General features: G+C 38.0%; 1 non-coding gene across 1 annotated transcript; it reads left to right on the forward strand.

Annotated features, from left to right (window-relative positions):
- The first annotated feature begins 384 nt into the window (after positions 1-384).
- LOC114677274 (small nucleolar RNA U13) lies at positions 385-488 on the forward strand. The gene has a single exon (XR_003728560.1). It is a non-coding gene; the product is annotated as a small nucleolar RNA U13 (small nucleolar RNA).
- The last annotated feature ends 6282 nt before the right edge of the window (positions 489-6770 follow it).

Raw genomic sequence — 6770 nt, forward strand, 5'->3', positions numbered from 1 at the left:
GCATAATATCCAAGATAACCTTAAGAAGAAAAAAACCGGAGACTATACATACAGGACACTGTGGCTTATTATAAAGTTCCAGTCATTAAGACAGTGTAGAGTGGATAGTAGGAAATATAAAAACATATCCATTCATATCCAATGACTCAAATACGACTTAGTTTCTGTATAGAGGGGGGAAGAATGGTCTTTAAAAATAAATGATACTAATTCAATGGGATATCTGCATAGAAGGTATAGGTAGTATTTTTCTCCATTTGCTTAGAACTTCTAAATTTTATTTTAACCATATTTCATATTTTTTGTATATACTTTTTTCCAGATTAATAAAATTCTTTTCTATTTCTTATTTGCTAAGACATTTTATCACAAATAGATTTTGAAATCCTTTTGTAGTTCATAAGTGTGACGATTGGGTTTTTTCACGCTCGTGTGAGATATGCCTTCCTTAAATGTTCTTACACCATCAGCACATTACCCATCTGACAAGAAAAAAAATAGATTTTTGACTCACATCAAATACTTTTTTGCATCTATTGACATAATCATGTGATTTTCTATTTCACTTTGTTAATGTGTCTAATTACATTGCTTTGTTCTCAGACTTTAACACTTTAGCATTCCTGAAATAAAAGTCACGTAGTCATGATGTAGTAACCATTTTATATATCACTGGATTTAATTTACTGTTTTTACAAAAATTCTTATATATATTTCATGAAAGAACTTGGCAAGTAATTTCCTTTTGAGTAATGTTCTTTCCAGAATTTAATATCAAAGTTTTGCTGGCATCATAAAATATGTTGGGAAGTGTTTCTTCTTTTTCTTTTATCTTAAAGAATTTTAGGAAGAATCCATTAGTGAAGTCATCTGGGCTGAGGAAATTGTTCGTGGAAAAGTATTAATTTATAGGTTCAATTACTTTACTAGATAAAGAGCGATTTAAGTTTTGGATTTCTGTTCATCAATTTTGGTGAGGTCTATTTTTATAGGAACTTTCTTATTTTCCCTACATTTCCAAATTTATTGGCATAAAGTAGTTCCTCATATCTTTTTTTTTTTTTGAGATGGGGTCTGGCTGTGTTGCCCAGGCTGGAGTGCAGTGGTGTGATTTCGGCTCCCTGTAACCTCCACCTCCTAGGCTCAAGCAATCCTCCCACTGCAGCCTCCTGAGTAGCTAGTACCACAGGCACACACCACTACATCCAGCTAATTATTTATTTATTTTTTTTTTTGTATTTTTAGTAGAGGCGAGGTTTCACCATGTTGCCTAGGCTGATCTCAAACTCCTGAGCTCAAGCAATACTCCTGCCTCAGCCTCCCAAACTGCTGGGATTACAGGTGTGAGCCACTGCACCTAGCCTCACTCTTATTTTTTAATATCTCTATTGTCTGTAGTGATGTACACCTTTTCATTCTGACATTGATAATTTGTGACTTGTCTCTTTTTTATCTGTCCTTGTAGATGTCCATTAATCTTACTAATCTTTTCAAATGATAAACTTTTAGCTTTTTATATTTCTGTATTTCATGCTCATTTTCTATTCATTAATTTCTTCTCATTTTTAAAATTGACTTTCATCTACTTTGGGTTTAATTTGCTGTTCTTTTTCTAATTTCTTGATAATACTTAGCTAATTGCCATTTCAACTTTTCTTCTTTCTAAAATATGCATTTACTGCATAAATCCCCTCCCCAAATGCAACTTTAGCTACATCCTATGAGTTTCAATATAATGAATTTTTCATTATTAGTCAAGTGAAAATATTTTCTAATTTTTATTGGAATTTCTCATTTAACCTATGCACTATTATTATTATTGTATAATTTCCAAATAGTATTTTCTAGTTTTTTTTTAAGTTTAATTGTATCATGATCATAAAACATACTGTGTATGATTTCAGTCCTTTGAGATTTTCTGAAGTTGCTTTATGGTCCAACATAATATCAGTGCTAGTAAATGGTCCATGCACTTAGGAAGAATGTGTATTCAATTGTTAATTGTGTTGTTCAAATCTACATACATATTTCCTTTTTTCCCCCCTACCTGTTCTATTAGGTATTCAGAGAAGTGTCTTATCAACTTGCATTTTGGTAATAGATTTGCTTTTTGGTAATAGATTTGATTTTGGTAATAGATTTATTTCCTTTTTTTTGTTTCCATCAATTTTTGCTTTTATATATTTTAAAGCCATAATATCAAGTGCATGTATTTTTAAGTTATTATATCTTGTTGGTGGATTAGCCATTTTATATATAAGAAACACCCCTCTTACTCTCTAGTGACGCTTCTTGCCTTAGATTCTACTTTGTATATTGATGTAATCATACTAGTTTTAGGGGGCTAAAGTTTGCATGGTGTATTAAGCTGGTGTCCCTGAGAAGCAGACTTTGAGTACAGAAGGTGAGAAGTAAACCTAGGAACACTGGTAAGGTCGCCTGAGTAGACACGGAAGGGAAGGAAGCTGACACTGGATGCACTAGTGAGCTGTTGGCTGTGGACAGCTGGGGCTTGCTTCCCCTCTTGGAAGTCTCCTCTAGGCTCCTCAGTGGCTTTGCTGGCAGACTGCATGAAAACGCCTTGGAATTTCTCCACCTGAAGGTGAGCAAGTTGGAGTATTTACTGCCAGCTCACATCCTCACTAGACAAGGGCTGCTCCTGAGGGCATCAGCTCCTCAGAATTTCTACTCTGTCCCATTTCCCACCAGCCTGTATTCCCCATCAGCCTGCTTCCAGGGTTAAAGAATGTCCTCAGGCGAGACCCAGTGCTACATGCCACTGAAAGACATCTGGAAAGTCATGGCGAATGCCAAGGGCATTCACAGTGTCTTCTACTCATGGAATCTATTTCCCCGTTCTTTCACTTTCAAACTTTTTTGTGTCCTTATATTAAAAATGTGTCTCTCATAAGCAGCCTACAACTGTTTCACCCCCACCCAGAGTGACCATCTTTGTCTTTAAATTTAGCCAATTAGTCCATTTACATGTAATGTGATTACTAACGAATTTGGTTTTATAATTATCATGTTCCATTTGTTTTCTATTTGTCATCATGTTTTATGTTCATTTTTAAAAATTTCTTGCCTTTGTTTGGATAATTCAATTTTAAAATTATGCTATTCTCTTCTTCTGCTGTTACTATATTCTTTTCCTATTGTTTTGGTTTTTTTCCCTAGAGATTCTTTACTAAATACAGTCAAATACAAATTATACTTTTACCATCTCCTCCTGGATAATACATGAACCTCAGAACTGAGATCTGGAGCATTTACTAGGTTGGCAAATGGACATCTTTAGCAGGTCCTGGACTCCATTTTTTTTTTATTTTCTAAGGACTGTGAGGCAGTCTTCCAAACACCCTCTGCTCTGCTTCTCAGTGGCTTTCCATTTAGCTTCTTCATCTCTTGCCCTCTGCAGCAAAATATTTGCCAATTCATTCATAGGGAAACCAGTTGGTTTTGGGCTATTCTCCTGCATCTCCTCTTTCACCAGAATCTTAACCACTCAAATCCCTGGCAACCCCCAGCTCCAAATTTTTTATTTTTTATTTTATTTTTTTTGAGACAAGGTCTTGCTCTATCACCTAGGCTGGAGTGCAGTGGTAGGATCTCAGCTTACTGCAACTTCTACCTCCCAGGTTCAAGTAATTCTTGTGCCTCAGCCTCCTAAGTAGCTGGGCTACTCAGCCACCATGCGTGGCCACCATGTCTGGCTAATTTTTGTATTTTTAGTAGAGATGGGGTTTCACCATGTTGACCAGGCTGGACTCGAACTTCTGACCTCAGATGATCTGTCCATTTCAGCCTTCCAAAGTGCTGGGATTACAGGTGTGAGCCACTGCACCAGGCCCCCAAATCCAACGTTTGTCTCCTCGGTTCTTGAGAGTCCCCAAAGTTCTGCAGGTTTCTCTGTTCCTTAACAGCTGCCTTCCGCATTGACTTTCACTATCTTGCCAGCACTAAGAATCAGCAAGTGCCCCAGAAACGAAAGCAACTTCCAGGATATCTGCCTACTTGGGCTGTCCCCTTTCCCTTGCTTGCCTTAGCAGGTATTCAAATGCCTTCAACAATGTTTTATGTGTATCATCCAGCTTTTCTGGTTGTTTTGACGGTGGGGACAGTCTGTTAGAAGCTACTCTAGCATAACCAGAAGTGAAAATTCTTCTAAAATGTATTTACTCTGTCATTTTTTTGATGGACAGTTAATTTTTTCCCTAGTCTCCACCTATTACAAAAATTGTAGCAAGAAATAAGTTTGGACATCTGTCTTTGCTGATGTGTGCATGTGGCTGTTGAATTCCTGCAAAAGGAGTTTCTTGGTCAAAGAAAAGCATGCGTTTGAAATGTTGATAGCCCTTACCAAATTTTCCTCCCAAGAGATGCATCAAAATGTGTGAGAGAGTGTGTTTCTCCAAAGAGGGTGTGTGCTTTTATAGAAGAGGTACAGGAGTTTCTTCAGAGGTACCTGAAGATAGGAGGATGAATGTGTCTGCTTAAATTCTTGGTCCCCCCATCTGGCCTCAGGACAAAATGGAAGGGATCCCCTTTCCAAAGAGAAAAATCCATGTCTGTGCTCAAAGTATCTTTGCTCCATAATAGGACTAGAACCCAAGGGAAGTAAAAACTAACTGAGCCACAAGGAAGATCAAGTTAATACACGGACCCGTAATGAGGATGGAGAATTCCTACTGTTTCTATCAAACTGATAGGGGTTATGGGAAGCCTCTTTTATAGACTGTTAAAATGCTGATGAGCTCACCAGAAGTTCTTTTCCAAATATCCATGGTCTTAATTGTTTCAGTGTTAGTTCAAGAAAGTTATTTTCATTTTGAAACAACTTTAAAGTTCAAATTTTGAAATACAGAATTTCCCCTTACATGTCTAATGGTTTTGCACTATTGGGAAGTAATGACTTAGGTTTTTATAAATGTATTTGGGTATCTTAAGGATGGGTCAATTTGTTAGCTTTCTGGGATGTCAAAGCATAATATTGATAACTCTTTATTACCCGTATTCTTATTTGATAAATTAAATACATGATTTTGCATTTGGAAGCATTTATTTCATTGTTCAAAGACTCGTTTTATTTTCTTCTTCTTTTTTTTTATTTTTTATTTTTATTTATTTATTTTTTTTTTGAGATGGAGTCTCGTTCTTGTCACCCAGGCTGGAGTGCAATAGCATAATCTTGGCTCACTGCAACCTCCACCTCCTGAGTTCAAGCTATTCTCCCTCAGCCTCCTGAGTAGCTGGGATTACAGGCACCCACCACCATGCCCGGCTAATTTTTGTACTTTTAGTAGAGACGGGGTTTTGCAGTGTTGGCCAGGCTGGTCTTGAACTCCTGACCTCAGGGGATCCACCCGCCTCAGCCTCCCAAAGTGCTGGGATTACAGGCATGAGCCCACCGTGCGCGGTGCAAAGACTCTTTTTCAATTCAAATTCTTTTTTTTTTTTTTTCTCCCTCTCTCATTGGGTCCTGGGGGAGTTAATTTAAAACCACCTACATGAGATGGCTTTCAGGAATAATTACATCAAGCACATACTGTGTGCACCTTCAGCTATTTTTACCAAATCTTCAGAGCATCCTCTCTGACTGGGAAACACACTGCAGTCTACTCATGAGAATATTATTCTTTAAATTTCAATGCTACAGCAATACTGTCTGGTAAGATAATCGTCTCCAGCGGGATGAAATAAGGCCAAGAAACCAAAGCTCTCCAGCCTCTTCTAAGTTTGCTTCTGATGCATGCCTCTCATCCTTGCTTCCTCCAGCAGGCCCCAAGCTGCCTCCAGGTTCCACTGTGCCAATATTCTTAGAGCGGTCTGGTTTGCTGACATGTTTTTGCCTTAGTATTCCATTTCTCACATCCTCTTATGGCCATTTTATTTTATTCTTAAGAGGGGAACTAAGATAGGTGGCCTGAAGTACAGTAGTAACTTCCTTGAATCACGCTGTCCTGTCTAATGTCAATGAGATAACGAAGGCACATCCACAGATCGCATTCTGGGCCTTTAAAAGCACTGCATATAAACTCAGTATTTCGTCTAGACAGTTTTCTTATCTTTTTCAACTGGCCTTCTTTGCTGACTTATGTCAGCTTTGAGCTCAGATTAGCCTGTGAACTTTACCTGGCTGAAATTCGGTTTGGCCTGACTTTGCTATTCTTGATTCCACTTTTGATTCAGACTGAAATATAAGATAAGGGTATGTTCAATACAAGCACCTTACAATCTGATGAACATGGACTTAGTCAAGGAAGAGATTGATCTGCCTCATGTGAGAAGAAGTCTGGGTTGAAGTAGATTAGGGCTGGAACAGTAGCTCAAGGATGCTATCTGGGAACTGAGCATTTTTTCTTCCTGCTCTACCACCCTGAGGATGACTGATGTACCTCCAGCATCAAGCTCAAATTCTAGTCAAGAAGAAAGAAGCAGCAGAAGACGCCCAGCCAACTTGAGATTGTTTCATTCATCAGATCTACCATTGTCTCTCCTAGCTGCAAAAAAATCTGGGAAGGTAAGTTTTAGCTTTCTAGTGTCTACAGCAGAAGAAAGCACAGAATGGAATGTGAGTGGATTTTAAATGATCCCGTTTACAGTGTCTATCTAGTAGGTTTGGGTTCTTTTGGCATCTTGTCCTACTCATTCCAGGTTTCATCTTCAAGATTCATCATTGGGAAACCACACCTACCACTTCCCCTTCTGCTGTAAAGACAGGGCAATGAAAGCCAAGATATAAATAGTCTGTCATTTACTTAGAATTTTTT

The sequence above is a fragment of the Macaca mulatta genome, chromosome 3 (assembly GCF_049350105.2).
Source record: "Macaca mulatta isolate MMU2019108-1 chromosome 3, T2T-MMU8v2.0, whole genome shotgun sequence".
Taxonomy (NCBI): domain Eukaryota; kingdom Metazoa; phylum Chordata; class Mammalia; order Primates; family Cercopithecidae; genus Macaca; species Macaca mulatta.